Source organism: Ananas comosus, linkage group 15, assembly GCF_001540865.1.
Source record: "Ananas comosus cultivar F153 linkage group 15, ASM154086v1, whole genome shotgun sequence".
Classification (NCBI taxonomy): Eukaryota; Viridiplantae; Streptophyta; class Magnoliopsida; order Poales; family Bromeliaceae; genus Ananas; species Ananas comosus.
Genome location: NC_033635.1, coordinates 8,501,671 through 8,524,403, shown reverse-complemented (window position 1 = coordinate 8,524,403; position 22,733 = coordinate 8,501,671). Strand labels below are relative to the sequence as shown.

The following is a 22,733-nucleotide window of genomic DNA, read 5'->3' as shown; positions in this document are numbered from 1 at the left end:
ACAGATAACAGTAGAAAAGTGGAAAGGTAAGCAAAATAATGAACCTTACTAACAACATGATTATCTCTACCTTAGCGTAATTACATAAGTATGAAACAACTATGGAGAAATAAAAGTTCCAACTATCAAATGTTCACCAATCCGAAATAGTGAAAGTTCAGTTGTTTACTATTTCTAGGTCAAATGTCCAAATGAAACTCTAAGTCTCATCTGTCAATGTCATATAGGAATACTCAAGTCAAATCTGAAGAGACCCACCGAAGGCGTCTTATGGCTGGAGACCACCGAAAGGCTGTCTGGCCAATGGTGCCGGCTAATGGCCCGGGGTAGTCGAACATCCCCACCCTAGAATGAGCCTTTGCCCACGGGCAATCCATTTCGGCGCCAATCCCGCACGGGCGAATATGTATCAGCGATGGCCATCTCCGGTGCCGGCTTGTAGGAGCGAACCCTCACAAGCATGTGCGAATGAGCACAATGGCAAAGTAGTCAAACGATCTGGTCGCATGTACCAATCCTCAGTCTAAATAACATGGAATGTAAGCATGTCTCAAAGCCTATCTCGTATGTCATTCATGTCTCTAACATGGAATATCAGAGATGTACAATGGCCTATAATCATGTCTCTAATTGCATTTTATAGATATTACTATTCCAAGTTGCCTCTTTTTGATCACTTTTGTTCACGAGTCCAAGCATGGATTAACATGTTCATGACTGCATTAGTTCCATCAATCTAGCATGGAGTCATGTTCTCAACTGCCAAAACCATAGCACTTCCACAATTGCATGCAATCTTAACATTACTAGCTCTACTTATGGAGTACAATTTTTACGATAATGAGGCATGCATGTTAAGTGTTCTAAATATTCATATAAATCATGTTTAGCATGAATTGCATTCAAAAATACTTTACGAAAAGTTTATTAGAAGGCATGGGGGCCATTTTTGCCAATTTATGCAAGTCAACCACCAAAAGAATCCAAACTTCTTCGTTCGCCGAACGAAGATATCCCACACGCTCCCTAGTAACCCTAGAAACATTCAAAAGGGTCACCCAAACGAAACGAAGAGCAAATAGCTCAATCATTAAGTGCCTCAAGCTAGGGTTGCGAGAAAACTCACCTCAGTAGAAAACCCTCTCTAATCCTCAAATGGAAGGTAGGAAGTCTTCAATCGTAACCTATATAAAGGGTTCAAACCGATCATTAGGTCTGCATAAACCCTCAAATCCAAAAACCCCCAAAATAAACCCTAAATCCAAAATCTAGTTTCATTCTAGAAAAAACCTAGGAACAAGTAGTAAATGATTACAAGCTACCAACTCAGAGAAGCCCCAATCCAAGCTCAAAAACCAAGTAGGGTTGAGGTTGTGATCCTTCACAACGCTCCAACCGCAAGTTCAAGCCACCAAAGGTGGAAAATGAGGCGAAGATGATGCCTCCAACGGCCTCTAAGCAAGCTTCTTCTCCTCTCCTTCTCCTTCTTCTCCTCCCTTTCTCTCTCTAGAAGTGTAGAAAGATGTGAGGAAGAGAAAAATGAGAGTGAGAGGGAGAGGAGAGGCCTGCTTATAGCCTCTAAGTAACAAAATCCACATTAGGCCCCTAAAACTCACATTACAATCAGCGCCGGACTGGGCAGTTTTTCGCCCAAGGACCGATCTCCCACCTGGACCGTCTCTCAGCTGCCCCCCGAATAGTCCACGTTCGGGACCCGGCATCTCTCCCTGCGACGGTCTCTCCGCGCCGGCAGACGCGCCGGGGACCCGGATGCTCAACTGCTAGGACGGTTGCCCTCGGCTGCTGCGCCAGCATGTTCACTGCGGGGGGGCCGGTCTCTGCTCGACCGGTTTCCCTGAGAGTAAAAACTCCTCAGCGACTCATGCCAAAACTCTCGAGATCGAATTTTTAGGCCGGTATACCATCGACGGCCTCCACAAAGTGTGGAAAAGTCGGAAATACAAAATCGAACACTCGAAGCCTCGCCAATTTGCAAAGCGGTCCAGTGTGCTACATTTCACCTCGCTAAAAGAGTTTCGTCCGCCGAAACTCGAAAGCAAGAGCATTACCTCAAGGCCATCCATCTGAAAAGATGGGGGGATTAGCGCTCTGGCAGCGGTCTCTAGCCTCCAGCGTGGCCTCGCCTCCGCGTGGTTGCTGCCACAAGAACCTTCACATTACGATATCCCGACTCCGCAGTTTCTTCACTTCGCGAATTCCAAAATCTTTCACTGGTGTGCTCCTCGAAGCTCAATCCTCGCCATTGCACTGTAACAGACTTCCAAAACCATGAGCTGGAATCATAATGTACCTCGCAGTACCGGATACGTGAAAAGTGATGCACGCCCGATTAGGTCGGGTGGTTAGAGCAAGTCCGATACGCATACACGACCTAACACGCTGCAAGGATCTCATGCGGTTCCAATGTGAAACGGGGAATCAACTTTACCACCGGATCCGAATCTCTCGATTCCTCTAGTTGGCGAGACCCTTCAAGAAAAACATGGTCTCCAACTTGAACTCCAAGTCTCGCCCGTCGTCGATCCAGGCGTCAGTCCTCTGTCTACTCGCGCGTCAAAAGTCGGCTCCGGCAATTCGAACTTGTCTCACTTACCCTGGAGGCACAATCGGGCTAAAGCACTCTCGCCAACTTCGTGCTTTCAATGATAGTGGCGATCTACACTTCGTCCATAAAGTGCATTCGAGGGCGCCATTTGTGTGCTGATACATTGTTGTTATAAGCAAACTCCCGCCATAGGTAGGTGCTGCGACCATCCTTCCCTGAAGTTTATACGAGCTCAGAGCATATCCTCTGTCTGAAGTTAGTGACGAGCTCCGACTGTCCATCACTCTAGCGCGGCGTGCATACTGTACTAGAATCCGTCGGGTGCCTCGGTTCCTGTTAGACTCCTCCAATGAGACACGAAGCCGCGTCGCTGGCGATCAGATACAATCGACAGGTAGGCACTCCATAAGTCGCACAATTCATTCAAGTTACCTTGTTATACATTCGAGAGTTTACTATTAAATTTATGGCATATGTAAACTATTGGGGAGCCATGTATGTCCAACTACAAATACTTAGTTGAGTGAGAGGGAAATTATTTTTCCATGCAATTCAACTTTGTCAGTAAAATTAAAGAAACAATACAAGTAGCTTTTGGATGAATTAGCTAGTGCATTATGTATAAGAGTAGTTTGGGCTACCAACAGTTTGGCTGTTTTGATAGTAAGTTATATCAGTAATGTCTTTATAAGGACGAGTTTGCTTTTCGGAGTCTAGCCGGAAAGAGCATTCCTGAAGAGCTTCGATCCTTCTAAGCTGCTGTCGAGTGTGTAATGCGGTCGGAAGTAGTATGCTTTCAGACGATCAGTCCCCCTGTAAGAAAATATAGGAGTGAGTAGTAAGTTTATTGCTAGCGCGTCTGCAGTGCTTATTATGTGTTGACATACAAACCAGTAGAAATTTAAAAATAGTTTAAGTTTTTTTTTTACGCTTCGCATTGTCCTTGAAGAAATTGTAACATACAATCGAGCAATAAAAGAAAAATAACAATGCATTGAACATAAATCAGTGGGAACAATATAAAGCATGACTTAATCCACTGTCGTGTATTAATTCCTATTATTTTTATAAAGCGAGCTTCCCTAGCTAGCTAGTAGAGCTTTCCTATTGTACTAGAGCACCCTCGTGTGCATGGTTATAGATGACATGATGTATTTTGGATAGCTAGCATTATGTATATGTGATATGATTATGTATTCATTTTGGAAGCTTAAATGTAACCAAGTTGTATTAAATGTTGAATGTCAAATGTGATGTAATAGATAGTTATATCTCTCTTTTATTCACTTGTTTATACTTGTGATGCTTGCTCTTGTAATGTTCGGCACTGGTTGTGCCCTCGCTATTGTTTTGATCATGTATGTATTCAAGTTGATTTCCTGGGAACTTGTTGTACATGATCCTGTTGTTTAGCCTTGGGCGGACAGGGGAGGTGCTGTCCGTTCGGCGTCTGTTCGACGCGCCCGGATCGTACCAAATTGGTAGCGGTCCCGGGGCGTGACAGGTCCGCTGGTGCCGCCCCTCGCCATCCCGATACGCCGCTGCGGAGATCCGCGATGCCCTAGCCGTGGCCCTTTGTTGGCCTCCATCGCCGCCGCTGTGCCACCGCCACCTCCTGCCGCTGACCAGGGCCGCCGGCCATCTCCCCTGGGTGCGATGACCCTCCCCTGACCAGGGCCTACCTTGCCATGCCACCGACCATCGGCAACAAGAAGCCCTAGCCCGAGTGATGCTGCCAAGGTGGATTTCTAGAACTTGGGTTGGACGAGCTTCTTTTTCCGGCCACCGGAGACTTCGGCAAGCGCTCGAGACGTGAGCACCGCACTCCCGAGGCCTTGTGGAGACCCGTGCTCACCTTCGCTGCAATTAGAGAAGCTTCGATACGCGCGTGAGACTTGGCCGCTTCCGGCAGCATGCTTTCGTAGGCTTGTTTCCGCTGTTTCGAGGCCCTCCGATCGTCAATTGCGCTCCGGACAGTGAGCACGAGCTTCATCGCGTGGAGACGAATCAAATCGACTAGTTAGATGGATCCGTTGCGACGCGGATCAGGGTAACGAGCTCGAAACTCGTGTTTATGTATTAATTGATTAGTAATTAATGCTATGTTGGGCTGATTGCAAGTTTTATGCAATGGGGACCTCGCGCATAGCCTCCGACAACGTGTAATCGCTGTTAGTGTGAGACCCCAAGTGGTCCTATATATAAGATATAATAGGACTAAAACTCTTAACCCAAGTTAAGCATTTTGGACGGTGGCTAGGCCCAAGAAGTTAAGAAAGTTAAGCATGCTAGGACGGGAGTAGTCCTAAGATGGGTGACCCCCTGGGAAGTCGGGGCGTCACAGTTGATATTAAGCCAATTACCAGCCGGAAGTGTGAGATTAGTCTCGGCTGAGTCAGGATTATACAGCAGGAAGAGCGAAGCTCTCATGCGGTTGACTGTTGTGGGTGGAGCGCAGCTCACTACAAGGTCGGCTTAGGCTAGCAAGACGAGTCTCACATAGCCTTGTATTTGTGAGTCTGAGCCTGACGAGGACCTTAGGGGTTAAGGGGGGACGAATGCGAGACCCAGGTAGTCCTATATGTAAGATATTAATAGAACTAAAACTCTTAACCCGGCTTAACCATTTTGGGCGGTGGCTAGGCCCAAGAGGTTAAGAGAGTTAAGCGTGCTAGGATAGGAGTAATCCTAGAATAGGTGACCCCCTGGGAAGTCGGGGCGTCACAGTTAGCAACCTCTCGACTGATCGTTGAAGGTCCGAGAGTCGTCGCGGAGTGGAAACGGGGTCCCACGGCATCGTTTGGTGGAAATTCGCCAATCGAACGCGGTTTATGCTGCAGTTTTCGCACGTTGGCCATTCGAATGCCCTGGAGACCCCACCAAGCCTTGTTGGCTGATTGCTACTGCCACCTTCGAAGTTCAGAGGCGGTGGATGAGCGGCGGAGGGATTTCGGTGAGTTTTTCGGCGAAATCAATGGTAGAATGCGATTTCGCGTAGTAACGAGTTTCCGGCTGCGTGGTCGCCCCGAAAATCATCGCCTAGCCCTATTGATTAGCTATTGGGGTCACCTTGTGTGTTTGGAGGCGACAGGCGAGCAGCGGAGACTTTCGGTGTTCCGGAAGCCTGGAGCGAAACGGTCGACCGGCGACAACCGTGTGGACCTTGGTGCTTGTTTTTGCTGCTCGAACACTCAAATGGATGTGTTTTAGGGTAGCGAGTGACTCACGACATGAGTCGGTGTGTTTCAGGACGTTTCGTGGGTCCTACGGGCATCCCAGTGCATTTTTGGGATTTCCGATGAGTTCAAGAATTGGTTTTGGGAAACCGATTCCACGGGTGGTTTTGGATTTGTGAGCGATGTCTTTTGAGTCAGTAGGTTTGGTTTCTGACTCGGTGGTAGGTCCGATCGATGGTTTTGCACACCACGAGAGCTAAGTACAGCTGCGACACCAGTGGGTACTTCGATTCAAAGTCGGTTCAGTGGCGCACGCTCGGTGATGTTCCCTCCGCCATTTCCTTTTACTTCCTGCATATATCTTATACTTGAGCTTTACACCACATGACTTTGACTTTAGCACTACTTAGCATACTCCTCTTGTTTGCCATGACCTAGAAGTAAAGCGGTGGAGATTGCCTATACATGATCATATACATCATTTTTTACCTGAGTGGTCGGTTCCTGTAAACGCGCCATTGTTGACCTCAGTGGTTGGTTCTTTGCACACCCCATTGTTGACTTGAGTGATCCGTTCTCTTGGACGCGTTGTTGTTGACCTGAGTAGTCGGTTCTCGTGGATACATCCTAGATGACCAAAGTGGTCGATTCCCTTGTACTCTTGTCATTGTTGACCTCGTACTTCTTGTTGACCTGAGGGGTCGATACTTGCATACTCGTAAGGATGTTGACCTTGTCCATTCCGGTTGACCTGAGTGGTCAGTGCTCGTATACTAGTATTTTTCCGATGACCTATTGGTTGGTGTGCCCTGATGGGCGATGATTGCCGGCTATTCACCGACAATTGGCTATTGATCATATTCAATCGCCACAGCTCGACAACATTTTACGAATACCAGCAGTCTGATCCCCCACAGTTAGGTGTTCTTTTTTCGGAAAAGTGGTTGATTGCCAATTCGTGAGCCCAGCGACCATTTGCTAGGGTTATATGCCAAACAGAGCGGTTGTGGCTTGCCTGAGGACCTTAGACCGACACCACGATACAGATTGAGGATATTTGGACTTCCCGTCCGGTTGAGGCATATAACTACAGTAGTGGTTGTTGCATGCTTACTTACAGTTCATCTCTCTTCACAGTTATATTGCTACTGTAGGCTTTTATTTACCTATACGTGGTTACCCATTGGGAGACCCTTTCTTGGTTTCTCACCCTCATTTTTTTCCACAGGTGACGGGAGCAGGATTGGTCGGGACGGTGCGTGAGGCCGTAGTTATAGGGCCGAGATAGGGTTTCCTGACATATGGTATACGATTTGGTCATACTCCATACTTAGCATAGACAGACTTGTGGATAGTATAGTGTTACCCTATTACACCTTTTAGTAGAGGCTTATATGTGGTTCAATTGATATTCTATACCTTCGTATTTTGGATATTGTACTTTGAGGGTTTTGGATGCTCACGTTGTTTTGGACTCGAATTTCTATCAATAGTTTTCTACCCCCATGGTAACTATTTCAAAATAATGGTTTCCGTGTGGGAAACGTTTTTAAATGGTTTTTTTTTTAGATTTTTTGTGAAGTTAAGAGTTTTAAAAAGAAAGCCTTCATGTGGGAGACAATTTCAACTTATAGGATGAATGTGAATGAATGTGGGATGGATGTGGCTATGGATGGCCAGTTGTTTGATGTAATATGATGATCCTTGTACATTCTATTGTTGTGTGTGTGAGTGGAGATTTAGTTGATAAATTGTACTATGTGCTACCTCGTGCAAATACAAGGTAGGCTCTGTCCGTTTGTTTCGAAAATTCTCTGTATTTGTGGTGGGTCTGTTGCAGGTCTTTGGGGTCCAGGTTTCAAAAAAAAGGGTAGTTTTCTGCTTACTCTGATTTATAAAGATAGTCCGTTTTCGAATTGGCTTTCAAAAAGGGACCGCAAGGCGTGACAACTTCACAATCGTTATATCATTCTTTTTTTTCTTTTTTTTCCAATCTACAGCAGATCAATCTCATGGACCATAAGTTTCCAACCACTTGAGACAAAATTTCATTGAGCTAATTATGCCATATTTTTTCCACTTCGTCAAAGAACTAGTTTTAGTTATAACTTGACCTCATGGATCACTTATAACAATTGGTTATTCGAAAATCTACAAGGACTATGTCAGCAACAATTTATTTTGATGTTAATTCCCTTACAACTTCTCAGCCTAATAGTGTGGAAATCTCAATGGGGATTGCATTCTCATTGCTCATGTTCATATGCAGGATAATCTTACTTATCCATGTGGTTCGCCATAGATCCCTTACTTCCACATAGTAGTTTCACAGGAGGTGGTAACACCTTGTATACCAACAAATCCTATTAAAGAATTCTCTCTCATTTGATGAATGAAGTTCTCAACTACAGAAAGCTGACAAAAGGAATCCAACAAACTACGAGAATAGGGAAGTCTACAAAAGTTAGGCAAAGTGGAGAAGGTAACAGGTAACTGATTTCAATGTTTCAACAACTGACTGAACTAGACACATGGCTTTAACACCTGTCCGCTTAATATCTTCTCCACTTTATGAAAGAAAACTATCATGAAAGTCTCATTTTTCTCTAATATCTCGATATGCATCTGCAGTAGCTATGCTGCTATCTGCTGGTACGCCGATTGACCAAATTATTTTTTTATAGAAAGAAACTGTCAGAAACAATGTAGCTTTTGTACAGCGTCAGATGAAAGTTATGTATTACTAAAAATGAGGATAACAACCACGAGTCCTGACTTCTGAGCCAAAATACTGAAAGCACTTCGGGACTATTTAGATGCCTGAACATCTTATCGGCACATTTCTTTTGTTTAGTTAAGGATCACATGGCAATTGTTAGATAAGTATGATTAGGATGCCCACAGCAGCATGATAAATACGACTTCCAAGTTATTTTCTTGGAATAAGATAAATTAACTCATAGGTGAACAAATGAACACCTTATCCTGAAGAATTAGCACTGTCAGGTTCTTGCGTTAACTAAAAGTAAACTCCCAGATTGCAATGACAGAAGCCTGTTATTACTAGATAACTAGTTCCAACATCCATGCCCTTGTAGAAGTGTACAGGATTTTCAATACTAAGAAGCATTCAAACTCTAAACAATCACTAGAAGTAGCAAGAAGAAGCAAATTAAGGTGCTGATAACAAGTAAACTACAATGCACTTTTCACAGCCTCTCTGTTTACTTATCAGACTTAAGCTAAAAAATCAGCAAAAATATGTATTTAGATGTGAAGTTCGTTCCTAACATCTGCTCACTCTGGCAATATTGTGAAATTTACTTATTTTAGCTTCTTTTGATTTTACAGACTCTAGTTTTTTCATGTATTTTAGAGTTTCGGTTTGAAAAGTGAATCAGTCAAAACTGCTGAATGTTCCTAAATGAGAAAAGGAGGTCAAATTAATATGAAACACAACGATAATCTAAAGCTACAATTTAGAGTACAGAGAAACAGGGTACATCTTACTAAGGGATTAGAAAACGGATCGAGCAAGTAGAAATCTAAACTTACTGAAATTATCAAAAATCCAAACTCAAACTAGCTAAGTACGAAATGAAAAGGATATTTTGGATCACAGATTTCCATGCCACCTACACCACTTGGTGTAAAGCATGCTGTACCACTTCTTTTTCTACCAAAAGATCTCCAAATTCATGTATTTATTATTTAACAGGCTTAGCACTAGCAGTTTTTTCTTGAGACTCATAATTTTTTAACAAATAAATTAGCCTGTAACAAAATAATATAAATTTAGAAAAGTATAATTTGCTATTTAAGAGAATTATTAAACTCTATACTGAAGTAGAAACCAAACGGCGTTCCTTCGTCGAGCCACGTGGCCTTTCTTTTACATGAGTTTTCTCTCTCTCCCTCACATGGTCTCTCTCTTCCAATCACATGGACTAACATGGCCTCTATGTTCAAAGGGGATGCATGTGTCTCTTTTGCACTTCTCTCTCTCCAATTAAAAATCTAGTCTCTTCGCTCTCTTTCTCTATAATTTTTTCTAACCCAACACACACACACACAAAAATAATTTTTCACTTATTTAATTTCACCTAGAGTAGTTTGCAAATTATTTTACGCTGCCTGAACATTGTTGACCTGCTTAAATTTCAGTTTTTTTCGGATGAATTTTTTGGCTGCATTTGTTTTGATTTGATGGATAAAAAAAAAGGGCTAAATTACATAAAACCCCCTATCAAAACCCGATTTTTCACTTTCCCCCCTTATTATTTAAAAACCTACATTTTGCCTCCTTGTAAAATGAAAAATGTTCACAGGGAGGAGAGGTGTGTAAAATGACCATTTTGCCCCTCACCATTTTCGTCTCCTCCATCATCTTCCTCAATCGCCGCCTCGATCGACTCCGATTCACACCTCGATCGGCCACAATTTCTCTCCATTTTTTTCTCCACCTACCCCCCTTCTCCTCCTGCACCTTCGCCGCCCCTCGATTTCGGCGACAGTAGGGAGGAAATCGAGGTGGGCGTTGATAGAGAGTTAGGCAAGGGCAACGAGGGCGAAGGCGAAGCGGCGGAGGACGGCGAAGGCGAGGCGGCCGAGGACGGCGAAGGCGATGTGGGCGAGGGCGAGGCGGCGAGCAGGAGGCAGGCGAAGCAACATGGAAGAGGGCGGATGGGTATTTTTGGCATAAAAAAATATTTTATAACGGAACCCTAACGGTAGGGGGTGAAGTGCACATTTTTCATTTTACAAAAGGGCAATGTGTAGGTTTTTAAATGACAGGGGGGGAAAGTGAAAAATCGGGTTTTGACGGGGGGTTTTCTGTAATTTAGCCAAAAAAAATCATCAAAAAAACGACGTTCTGTCATTAAGTCACGTCGCCCGTTTTATAAAATCTGAAGTTTTAATTACTGTTAATATATTTACGCTGCTTGAACATTGCCGGTCTACTTAAATTTCAGTTTTTTTTATGAATCTTTTTGCTGCAGTTGTTTTGATTTGATGAAGAAAATTCATCAAAAAAATAGAAGCATTCCGTCGTTAGGTCAAGTCGTCTATTTATAAAATCTGAAGTTTTAGTTATTGTTAATATATTATGTGGCGTTCCTTGGTTGAGCTACGGCGTCTTTGTTTCATATGAGTTCCTGTGGGTGTATTAATTTTCTCTCTCTCACACACACACATACATTGTCTCTATCTCCCTTTCGAATAGCCTCACATAGGCTCTATGTCCACAGGGGATGTATGTGCCCCTTTGACACCTCTCTCTCCAACTAAAACTCTCACCTCTCTCTCTCTCCCCTCTCTCTCAACAATTTTTCCTAACCCATCTCTACCCATCAAAGCTTTCATGGCTCCCTATCTCTCCCCTCTCTCTGTCTACAATTTTTTTTGATCTCATCTCGGACACACGCACAAAGTAGTTGGAAGGAAAAAAAAAAAAAAAAGGGAAGAGAATTAGTAAATAGGGGGTCAAGAAAGGGAGAGGATTGATTTGCTTACAATATTTTGCTCCATTTTCGAAAAATTATTTTAAGTTGTTTTCCTGTTTTCACATTTAGTGCCTAGTTTAATTTTACTTTTTTCTGTAGTACACTGAACTTTAGCAAATTGCGAAGTTCTAGTATTAGAATAGTAAGTGGAACTATTCTAGATCTTATGAAGGGTTATTGAGAGGTTTTCGGCATGTCACCTGAGTGATTAAGTGGCCGGAGAAGTGAATTAGCATTAAAATGCGAAATGCTGGTTTTTGTACTGAGTACCGGTACCCCTTGGCCCGAGTACCGGTACCCAATGCAGCAGCTGCGTGGATTAAGATCTTTTTGGTAATTTCACTTCAAGGCTTATCCTTTTAAGCCCCTGGTCGACCCCCCCAGCTGGTTCATCATGTTTGAGTTGGAGAAACAGGGTAAGAGCCTTCCTCTTTCTCTCTCTAGGGTTTTTCCATTTTTGAAGTGGAAACTAGTGATTTGAGCTTGTTTTCTTCCCCTCACTTGTTGCTAGCTGGTTTGGAGACTTGTGGAGCAACTTTTGAAGTGTGGGAAGAGTTGTTTTGCTGTGTTTCTTCAACCCTAACTCAGTAGGAACTGAGTTGGAGCTTTGGAAGGTGATTAACTAACTTCTCTCTCTAGTTTGATGCTATAGTAGTTGTATTGGTGATAGAAGTAGTGGTGTTTTTGATGTTAGCTCACAGCAGATTATTGGAACCACTTTGGCTGAGTTTTAGTGACTCTTGTAGGTTGGTTTTGATGTGCTCCAACCTGAATTGAAGTGGAGTTCAAGTTTGGTATTTTATACTAGGTAAAATTCTACCTAAGTGGAGTGATTATGTGAGATTCTTATGTGAAGCTTGGTTGAAGCTCCTAGCTGATTTAGTATGCTTGTTTGGATGCTTGGAGACTAGCGAACACCTTCGCTCGCGAGATCGACAAGAGTCGACAGCGATTTGGTGGGTTTGACCTCACCGAAATGGGTGAATTCCCCCTATGTTCTTATTCTTGGCGTAGAGCTAGAATTATGCATATGTTTCGCTAACGGCATCATAAGTGAATTGTTGGATGTACTAGTAATATTTACATCATATGGCAGGTTATACTCTATATGGTAGAGAGCTAAAGAGGTTAAATTCCATGCATGATGACGCATATACTTGTGTAGGCAAGTTGCCAATGAATACACTATACTTAGACTAGCAAGAATGATATGTTGTTATTATAACCTAGTGGGTATTGTATATGCATTGAACATATGAAACATGTATTAGAAAGTGGTTAACATACTTGTGTAGACAAGTTAAACTAGGCATCTAATTGATAAAACTAGCATGAATTTTATGTTACTAGCTATGATATAGTTGATAACTAGCACCTGATATTGTACTTAGATCCCGACCTATAGGTCGGTAAAGGACATTCCATGTTTGAGACATGACGATTGAGAACCTTACATTATGGATCATGCTTGCTTGCCATTGTGCTCATTCGCACATGCTTGTGAGGGTCGCTCTCCACAAGCCAGCACTCCGGAGTTGGCCTACACGACATTGTGCTCGCCTGTGCGGGATTCGGTGCTGAAGTGGATTGTCGTGGGGAGTGTATACTACCACGAGGCCATTAGGCGGGACGCAAGCTGGACTACCTTGTGTAGGTCCTTATGAATTGAACAAAGATACTAAATTGTATTGATATAATGGTCACTACTAGATAGTGTGTATTTATGAGACGATATAGCATGCTTACTTGTGTAGAGTAGTTACTTGTTGCATCATTGTTGTTGCATTGGAAACATAGTAGTTCTACTACTCATTAGTTGCTTATTATCATTGTTATTCTTATCATGTTGTAGTTGTACTTGCTTTCTCTTTATACATCGTGAACCTAGTGGTGTAATTCGCTGAGGTTGGCGGCTTACCCACTGGGAACTATTGACTAATAGTTCTCACACCCTCTTTATTGTTGTTTTATTTACAGAGCCATCCACTGCGGAAGAGGCTAGGAATCGCGGCAAGGGAGTCGCGTCTAGCTAGGCATAGCTTGGAGTCCCGCTAGGTGATTACCTCGCTATTTTGGGTTGTGCTGACGAGGATGATGTTTTACCCGTGTATAAAGACTACCATATGTGTATATATAGTTGTTTTGTGATTGTGTGATGTATGTGGTTGTTGGAGAGTTGTATTCATAGTTTTCAGCTCTTGCTTTCTAGTGTCCTTAGTAGATATTGTATATGTTATACTCTTGCTTTTAGTACTTCTAGTACATTTTGTACATTCTATGCTCTGATACCATGTTAGATACTTATGTTGAATGTTACTTTTCTAGCATGGTTTTGGTAGACGCCTTATATACTTCAGGAATATGGCGGGTCTGTGCATGTATAGGCTTCCGCTGATACCCGGGCGTGACATTTTCGGCAAAATTGTTATGTAAATTTGTTTTCATTTGGTGAAGAAAGCGGCGCCGAAAGGCGCAGAGGGAACGACTTGGGGCTGCCGTAGTTTTTTTTTTTTTCTAACTTTTGTTTGAGCTTTAGAACCTTTCTGTAGTTTCTTTATTTTTTAAAGCTTTTAATCTTTTAGCACAATTGACATCTCAAAAAAATTTTCCTTTTTTTCTCTTTAGTTTCTTTGATTTTTAGAGCTTTTAATCTTTTAGAATAATTAACATCTCAAAAAAACATTTCCTTGCTTCTTCCTGCAAGACCTAAAGAAGTAGTTTATATAGTTGGGAAGATTAGAAGTGCATCCAATTGAATTTGTGCAGTGAATTGTAGAGTGATCTCATCTGAAAAAAAACCTGTAGATCGGCACAGTTGGGATGGAAATTGGATGTCATGTTTGCAGTAACCGTGCGGGTTTGAATTCGAAGATAAACTTAGACTTCAAGAACCAACAATGATACATGCTCAGAACTGCTAACTTGACTAGATAAATAAAAAAAAAAACATTGTCTTTGTGCTTGCACTGCACTCAGACTCAAAGATAAACTCGATTTTTTTGAACTAATAATATCATCGCTAATAATTCACAATTTAACCAAACAGCTTCAGTAATTAAGCATACAATGGAATTCAAATTTTGGGTAGAAAAGATAAAAGGTACAAGCGATTTGCATCACTTTTATATTTTTTCATAAAATATTAATAATTACACAACTGTCTACGATTGTATGCCTTAAGTAGTTATCTGCTATGTTATAATAGTTTACAAAACCAACCTAGGAAATATGGTAGATTAAAATTTGATCAGTGAATTGTTATCGAAATTTCTAATTTAAGGCCTTGCAGTGTAATTTAGCAACATATATTTACCACATTTCATCTTTCAAGTCTAAGAAAATTTGCTGTGGTGTGAGTTAAGTAACTTAATTTTGGGCCCAATATTTATCTAACTAAATTGGATTAGCTAATTTTAATTGGCTAATTGTAATACTACCACATTACTTTCATATTTCGAAAATATTTATATTTACGCAACTAAATTGGGTTGTCAGAATTCATTCCAATAATTCAGCAGAACCGACCTAGAAATCATGAAAGCTTAGAAATTATTAAATTGACCCAGAAAAATAAGTTACTTAACCACTAACAATGGAATATTTAGTTTACTTAATTCATTAATGTGCTACTGGTTTGGAAATTCAAGCCTACCTAAACCAAAATGCCACAAAACAAACAATTGAGGACCGAACTATAATTTTCCACAAGATAAACTTTTCTCTTACAAGATTTCCCATAGTATATAGAATATTCGTTTTCCTTTTCCTTTCTTTCTTATCATTCCGACGCATGCATCCTCCCCAAGTTTTTCTATATATAGCAATGTTGTTTAACATCAAACACAGGGTGCATGAACCTTTAGCTTTGTCTCCACCTGCTTGTCCTTCAACATCAACCATAATAGAATATTCTCCAATTTGTTATATATATACACTTACAACTTCTACTAGAGTTATTGGGGCCCATTTCCTTTAGGAAGGAGGAATAATTTTCCTTGGCTCTATCTCCTAATTTTGTGAGGAGGATCCAAGATGATGTAAGATCCAGACAGTCATATCCATGTATTTTTGTAGAATAATTTGGGGTCCATATCTTCTACTTTCGTAAGGTAAGGTAAAACTATGTTGATGTATACTCTCATAGAGTATACTTCTTGTTGGTATAAAAATACATAAATTAATATTTTAGGCTAAACAAATATGTTTCTTTCTATACTAGAACGATAAACTTAGATAAATAAAAAAACTAAATAAATGTGTAACTAATTAATTATATTCTTTTGGTTTCTTCTTTCCTGACTCACTTAATTAAAATAAATTAATGATCAGTTATCAAAATTTTGTGCAAAGTTTCCTTAATTTAATCTTTCTTAAAATTTCGCTGACTTCGTAGATAAATTTTTAAAACACAACTAATTAATTACAGCCTTTTCGTCTCTTTATGTTAGATGCATTTTATTTTTCATTACTCCCTTAATTAAAATAAATTAGTAATTGGTTACGAAAATTCCATTTTGTCCAAAGTTTTATGTACTTGCTCTATGTTTATATTCCGATGCCTTTGTCTAAAACGATAAGAAAATGCCTTACTATTTTGAACAAGGTATGTTTAATGTGGGGAAAAATGTCCAGCAGTTTAATGTATTTGGAATTAGGATTTTCGTTGTTCTTTTTCTTTTTTTCCAGTTCCTACCTTTTTTGGGGGTGTATATATATAGGTTTTTAACTGACTTACCTGGATAAAAAAAATTAATAGTGTAGTTAATTAATTACATCCTTTGGGCTTCTTTATTTTAATTAACTAAAAGATCAATTATCAAAATTTCATACTAAGTTTCTTTAACTTACTATGCTGTTTACATTTCAACAATTCCCTATGAAATGGTAACAGAATTTACAATAAAGTAAATAAATGGCTTATTTGTTTGAAGGAGATCTTGGTGCTTTTAGGTGTCTTATGTATTTATTTACGGCGTACATATTATAGATATGTCTCAATTCTTTATTTTTTGATCTAAGAATATTGAAAAATGCATGCAAAGATGGTACAAAATTTTTCGTTCTCTAGGGGATAGCATTGGAGGCTCAAAATTAAAAAATTTAATGCATTAAATATTCTTGATTCAAAACACAAGTCTGAATCTTTGTCATATATTAATTATTTTGCATTTGGTAATTCTATGCCTTAACTTAAATGTGGCTTTCTCGTCTTCTTCATTTCGTTTTTTAAAGTTTAAAGGACAATGGCGACACTACCAGTATCATATAAGCAATTGCTCATCAAGATACTAGAGGTTCTTCACCTTCCTCTTCCTAATTATGGTGCAATATTCGGTGCTGATGAATTGTATGTGGGATGTGTTGAAATAAAAATTGCAAATCTTGATGGAACTGAAGAGGTTTTTAAGTGGTTTGGTCAAAAATGTATTACTGCTGAGTTAGCAGAGCAAAAAGCCGCTCATCAAGCAATTATATGCTAGAAGAAAGCACTTAATTTTGATGTTGCCGATATCAACTATGATGACTTAAAGGTTTATAAAGCTTTGTACGAACAGTTATGTAGCAACCACAACCAACTCTAGTTCGACTACTATTTCCTAAAAGAATGTTACAGTAATGCACTCAACGAAGTTGGACGCCTTCAAAATGAGAATACGTCGATGAGGCAACAAGTCGACCACGCTGCAGAGCTGTTGTGCAACACTAGCATTAATAATCATCATGGCAATATGCCAGAGGATGGGAGCTCGCATGTTTAGGATTGTTGATGATCTTCAAAGTCTCATAGTCTGTCTGTTTATATTAATAATTTGAATAACACTAGATTAAGGAAAAGATAAATAATCACTATAAGTTTTCTTCCCAAATAATAGATTCTTTAGTTTGTATTCAAGCACATGAATCTACTAACAAATGGGCAAGATAGCTAATATTTTATTTAGGCGAAAGAAAACACCAAGTTCTTATTCAGCCATAGATTCGTAAGTTATTTGAACTATTTATTTACTACACCTAATTTGAATAAAATAAAACAAAATAGAATTTGAATATGTCAAATGTGAAATCAGCATGAGCTAGGCGTTCAAAAGCATCCTAAATCCAATTATGGACTAAATCAGGGCGATGATAAAAAATGAAATAAACCAACTTAGGTTATTGAGTTGAGAACAATTTAACTATTTAACGGCTTGAACTGCTTCAAAACATCATAGAAAATGTATCGTTTTAATGATAACCCTATTTTCAGATTGATCAGAAAGTTTCGTGTTTTTCTAATACCTAAGTGGTTAATTCAGGATCTGAATACGGCCCATATGACTTTTGCTCGGAAACTTAATAAATAATTAAAATTATCACTCTTAATTTTTAGTTGAGCACAAATAGCAAATTTCAGCTTATCAACCATCTGAAAAGCCCTACATATCCAAATAAGTCCACAAATTTAAATTAGATTATTGTAAATTTTGAAAGGTTCAGAGGGCTTACCCAAAATGGCCAATCCTTATCCCTTTCTCTGACCCTTTCTTCTTCTCCAGCCGACTCTTTCTCTCTCTCATTCTTCTTCCCCTATGTCCTCCATTTCCCCCTCTATCCCACTTGCAATTAAGGTAAAAGTCATAGTAAAATTTATAGAAAAATCTTGCTAAAAGCTTAACCCAACTTGGATTATCCAACTAATTTGGATTAAAAAGGTTAGAAAACCCTAAATTACCACACTAGATGTAAGAATCTTGATGGATTGAGAAATTTTGATTTTTATGGGTTTGTTTAGTTGATAATTTGATGCTTTAAGTCTAAATGGTTAATTGAAATGGATTTCATGATGTTTCCAAAATATGAATAGTCATGAATGCAAGCTTAGGGTTTTGTTTTAGATCATGAGAATTGGATTTATATGCTTAATTCCTTGTTTTAGCATATAGTAAGAAGCTGGTCTAAGAATATTTTAGTAGAAATTTGCTCATCTAGATATTGAGAAAACAATCTTGAATCTTCAAATTTGTTCCCTAAAATGAGCAATTTAGGGATTTTCGTTGTAAATAACATCTATATATTAATATGGTTACAGCTAGCAAAATTTAACAAAAATATAACCTAAAAATTTGTTTTGGTTACAGATTTGGCAGTATTGGAGAAGTCAAACCCTATTCTGAAGCAAGGCGGCTTTGGAGGCTTCTTCGCTTGTAAAGGTAGGTGCTTGGAAAGAGGCTTAGCTTGCCCTAGTCTAGATTCTTTCACAAACTGTTTAAACTCAATTAGATTTGTTGTTTAAAATAATATCCATAATCTGCATTGCAGGTTTTAAATATGCCTAATGCCGGTTTCACCTACCTTTATCATATTCTAAAGGCATATGGTCGTATATCTAGTAAGCATGCTATGTCGCTGAAAGTAAACATACATTTTATTCATGATGATAAATTATTTGAATCCTAATGCTTAAATTTACTTGCATTCTTTGTTGAAAATAGCTTGCATGTTCCTCTTTGAATATCTTGAATAAGCCCATTGTTGAATGTCTCTATTTATCAAGTTCTAAAGGCATATGGATGTTTATTCCCTGGTAAGTATGCTATGTTTATTGAAATAAAAGTAGTCAATTTGTTTATGATAATTTACTTCTTGAAAACAGTTAACTGTGTCGAAATTTAAGATTACAATCAGCACCAGTAGACATCATTGATCATGCACATGTGATTTGCTGCTAAATTTCTTGCACGCTAAAACAGCTCCGTTCAAGGATTGCAATATTGTGGTAGGTGCACTCTAGAGAGAAGTAATATTGACTTTCGGGGGTTTACCTCCCAGCTAACCGATGCGCAACGGAACAAGGGTGCAAACGCTCCCCCAATTGACTACTGAAAAACGTGAAAAATAATGGAAGTGCACACACGATCCAAAAGGACAAACCCTGGATTGGCCGAAAAGGACAATATGTAAAATAGAAAAGAATTTGATGCATTATCTTCATTCATTGTAAGAATCTTACTCTTTCTTTTTTATAGATTTTATGTAGCATATTTATTTTTTCTCATTTCTTTATACATCTACTGTTTTGTTGCCCTCCTTTAGACTAATTGTACAGCTAGCCCTATTTCATCTTGCTGTACCCATTAGAAAACTTTGTTTAGTTTCTCACCTCTTGCAGGCTATGTTACTCAAGTACAACCATATGTGGGTTTGGGAGCATTACGTAGTGAGAAATGTCGAGTTAGATAGTTCATGCCTATTTTGTATAGAGTGACATTTTGGATGTAAATTCAAAGGAAAACATGTAGAAGGAAAATGAAAACTTGTATATGTACTTGAAAGGAATATGTATTTAAATATGAACATAAAGCTTGTGGAAACTAATTTTAATTTGTAGTCATGTTCAAGTTAGGCTTGCCAAATTCATATATTATAATAACACTAATATGTCAATAACCCTATGTCAATAGTTATAGATAATATCCTAAGTACCTAAGTTACTAAGTTTCATATTTACCCTCTGTTTCAAATATACCTGTAGTACACTGAACTTTGGCAAATTACGAAGTTCGAGTGTGGGGATGGTAATTGGAACCATTCCACGTCTTTTAAAGGGTTGTAGAGAGGTTTTGGTAAGTTAGTGGAGCGATCAAACGGCCGGTAGCGCAAAAGTGCATTGTAAAATGCACTTTCAGCATCTTGCACTAGGTACCGGTACCAGTGTGTTGGGGTACTGGTACCAGCAGCACCAGCAGCACCAGCTGCGTGGCAGCCAGGCCATTTTGGTCTTTTCACCTCCCAAACTTATCTATAACCCCTTAGTACGACCCCAGCAGCTGACCAAAGGTTGCTGGAGTTCAGAGGTGAGGGTTTGCACTATTTTCACTTTCTCTCTCTAGGTTTTCTCTCTCTCTAAGTAGAAATCAAGGATTTGAGCTTGATTTCATCTTTTTCTTGATGCTTGCTGGGTTGGGAAGGTGTAGAGCAGCTCCTGCAGAGTAGAAAGAGGGTCTTGGCAGTATTTCTTCAACCCTAATACAGGGATTTGCTGAGGGGAGCTGTTGAAAGGTATATACTCTAATCTTTCCATAGTTGAAGCTACAGTAGTGAGGTTAAGTGTGTTTCTTGCTTTCGATGACAGCTGATTGAGAGAGGTTTTAGCAGCTGTAGAAGTAGAGTTTTATAGTGGTTCTTCAACTCAAATTCAGGGGAAGAGCTGGATTAAAGTTTTCAGAAGGTAATTAGCTAACTATTGCCTTATGTTGATGTAGTAGTGATGCTGATTTCGGGTTTATGTCCTCAGCAGCTTGCATATCCACTTTGAGCTGAAAATAGTGGTGATTAAGAGCTGGTTTGGGTTGCTCCAACCTAAGTGGGAGTGGAGGTTTAACTCTGGTCTGAACCTAGGTGAGAATCTTGCCGAAATTGGATGTTCTAGTGGTAGCTTTAATGCAGTTTTTATGCTTACTCGCAGCAGGTTTGCTGCAGGGAGTTTGATTACTTTAAGTTGAAGTTTGTAATCTTCGAGAGGTTAGAATTGGTGTATTCTAACCCGATTTCAAGTGGAGTTCGAGATTGGATTTCATATTAGGTATAATTCGACCTAATTGAGATGTTTATTTGAGTAATGACGTGGAGTATTGGATTGAGTTCTTTGCTGACTTTAAAATGCTTACTAGGGCGCTTGGAGATCAGCGAAACCTTCGCTAACGTGATCGTTAAGACTCGTCAACTGATTGGTGGGTTTGACCTCACCGAAATGGGTGACTTTCCCCTATGTTCTTATCTCTTGGCATAGTTTTAGAATTATGCATATGTGTCGCTAATGGCGTCATAAGCGAGTTGTGGGATGTACTAATTGCATTTACATCATATTACTGTTTATACTCTATTTGGTAGAGAGCTATAAAGGTTAAATTCCTTGCATGATAACACATATCATTGTGTAGACAAGTCGCGAGTAAATATACTATGCTTAAATTAGCAAGAATGACATATTGCTGTGTATTCTAATGGTTGTTGCATATGTATAGAACATATGAAACATGTATTAGAATGTGATTAATATACTTGGGTAAACAAGTTAAACTTGACATCCTACTAATGAAACTACCATGTACTTCATGCTACTAGCATTTGTTATCGTATTTAGATCCCGACCTATAGGTCAGTAGAGGACATTCCGTGTTTGAGATATGACGACCGAGGAACTGGTATTATGGATCATGTTTGCTTGCCATTGTGCTCATTCGCACATGCTTGTAAGGGTCGCTCCCCACAAGCCGGCTGTCACGCCATCGGGTTCAGGCACGCCGACAGACCGCCGAACGGACAGAGTTTCCCCTGTACGTCCTAGGCGTCGCAATCAATACAATACAAAGGTTCCCACCAAGAACAGTATTCAACATACAGATTGCATAAGGAAGTATCAAAAACATAAACAACTAGCTATTACAAGCATTCACATTAGATGCATTTTTCATCACAATTACATTTTTCTTCCAACATACAATCTGAGTTATTACAACATTTACTTATTACAAAATTGATACATTTGTTCTTTTCATCTCTATACCCCTAGGATATGCCGACTCGGGATACTTCTATCTCTGGTCTCTGAGGTAGGGCGCTACCTACGGAGCTACGCCCTTTCCTCGCGCCGCCGCGCCGCTCACGTACGAACCTATAACACCCCAAAGCAACGTGGGGTGAGAACCAACTCCATGGTTCCCATTAGGTACGGCCCCCAAGGGAAAAGCTCGACCAACAGGTCCAAAGGAGGCAACAACAGGTTAGTTCAATAAACAGATAGATATATATACTTTGATTATGCAACTAACATATACATGCTTTGCCTCATAAATGCAACAATACTATGCTATATGCAATCATGCAAGAATACAATGCAACATCTCAAGTAGATCACTCGATTCTACTTCTATCTTGCTATCTCGCTCAGATCCAACTAACCTCTAAGGTTTCTATTACCTTAGATCCATTACATTACCACAAGCCCCTAAAGTTCCATCTACCTTATTCAAGCTAGCCACCCGACTCGGCCTCGAGTCAATCAACTGCGGATAATCCGCGCTCTGTCCGGCTCGAGGTGAAGGAACCCTCACATACACCTCAGCCTTCAATCCACAATCCAAGTCGCCGATGGGTTGCCCAGAGCTGCGTACACCCGTGGTCAGGGATCTTTCCGGTCGGAGAGGAACATGCCACACTCAACCCGCAGCCCAAAACCCCCGATAGGGAAGGGAAACATGCCACACACACCCTAGCGAAGCACGATTCTGCCGGCGGGAGGGGAACCTGCCACACATAACCCGCAGCCTCGAATCAATCAACAACTCATCCTCGAAGTTCGTCCAGTAGGAGGGGAACCTGCCACACACAACCCACTGCTCTAGAACTATCGAGTTCACAATCCTAGGATTCCGGAATCCACTTTCCAAGTCTCTAGGGTAGTCTCAAACCCAACAATATCGACCTATCTAGGTCTAATGCACTTTC

The 22,733-nt window shown here is 40.1% G+C and overlaps 1 long non-coding RNA gene across 5 annotated transcripts in view; it reads left to right on the top strand.

The window, feature by feature from the left end:
- LOC109721011 overlaps nucleotides 1-21,937 on the top strand; it is a 58,181-nt gene extending 36,244 nt beyond the window's left edge. Inside the window, exons 1-9 of one of the 5 annotated variants that reach the window (XR_002219123.1) lie at nucleotides 17,748-17,854; nucleotides 18,365-18,436; nucleotides 18,546-18,615; nucleotides 20,195-20,285; nucleotides 20,359-20,454; nucleotides 20,521-20,624; nucleotides 20,706-20,808; nucleotides 20,897-20,956; nucleotides 21,799-21,937. This is a non-coding gene — a long non-coding RNA (uncharacterized LOC109721011). Of the gene's footprint in view, nucleotides 1-17,747; nucleotides 17,855-18,364; nucleotides 18,437-18,545; nucleotides 18,616-20,194; nucleotides 20,286-20,358; nucleotides 20,455-20,520; nucleotides 20,625-20,694; nucleotides 20,809-20,896 lie in introns of those variants that run through there. The other 4 variants (XR_002219121.1, XR_002219120.1, XR_002219122.1 and 1 more) reach the window with 4 other exon arrangements.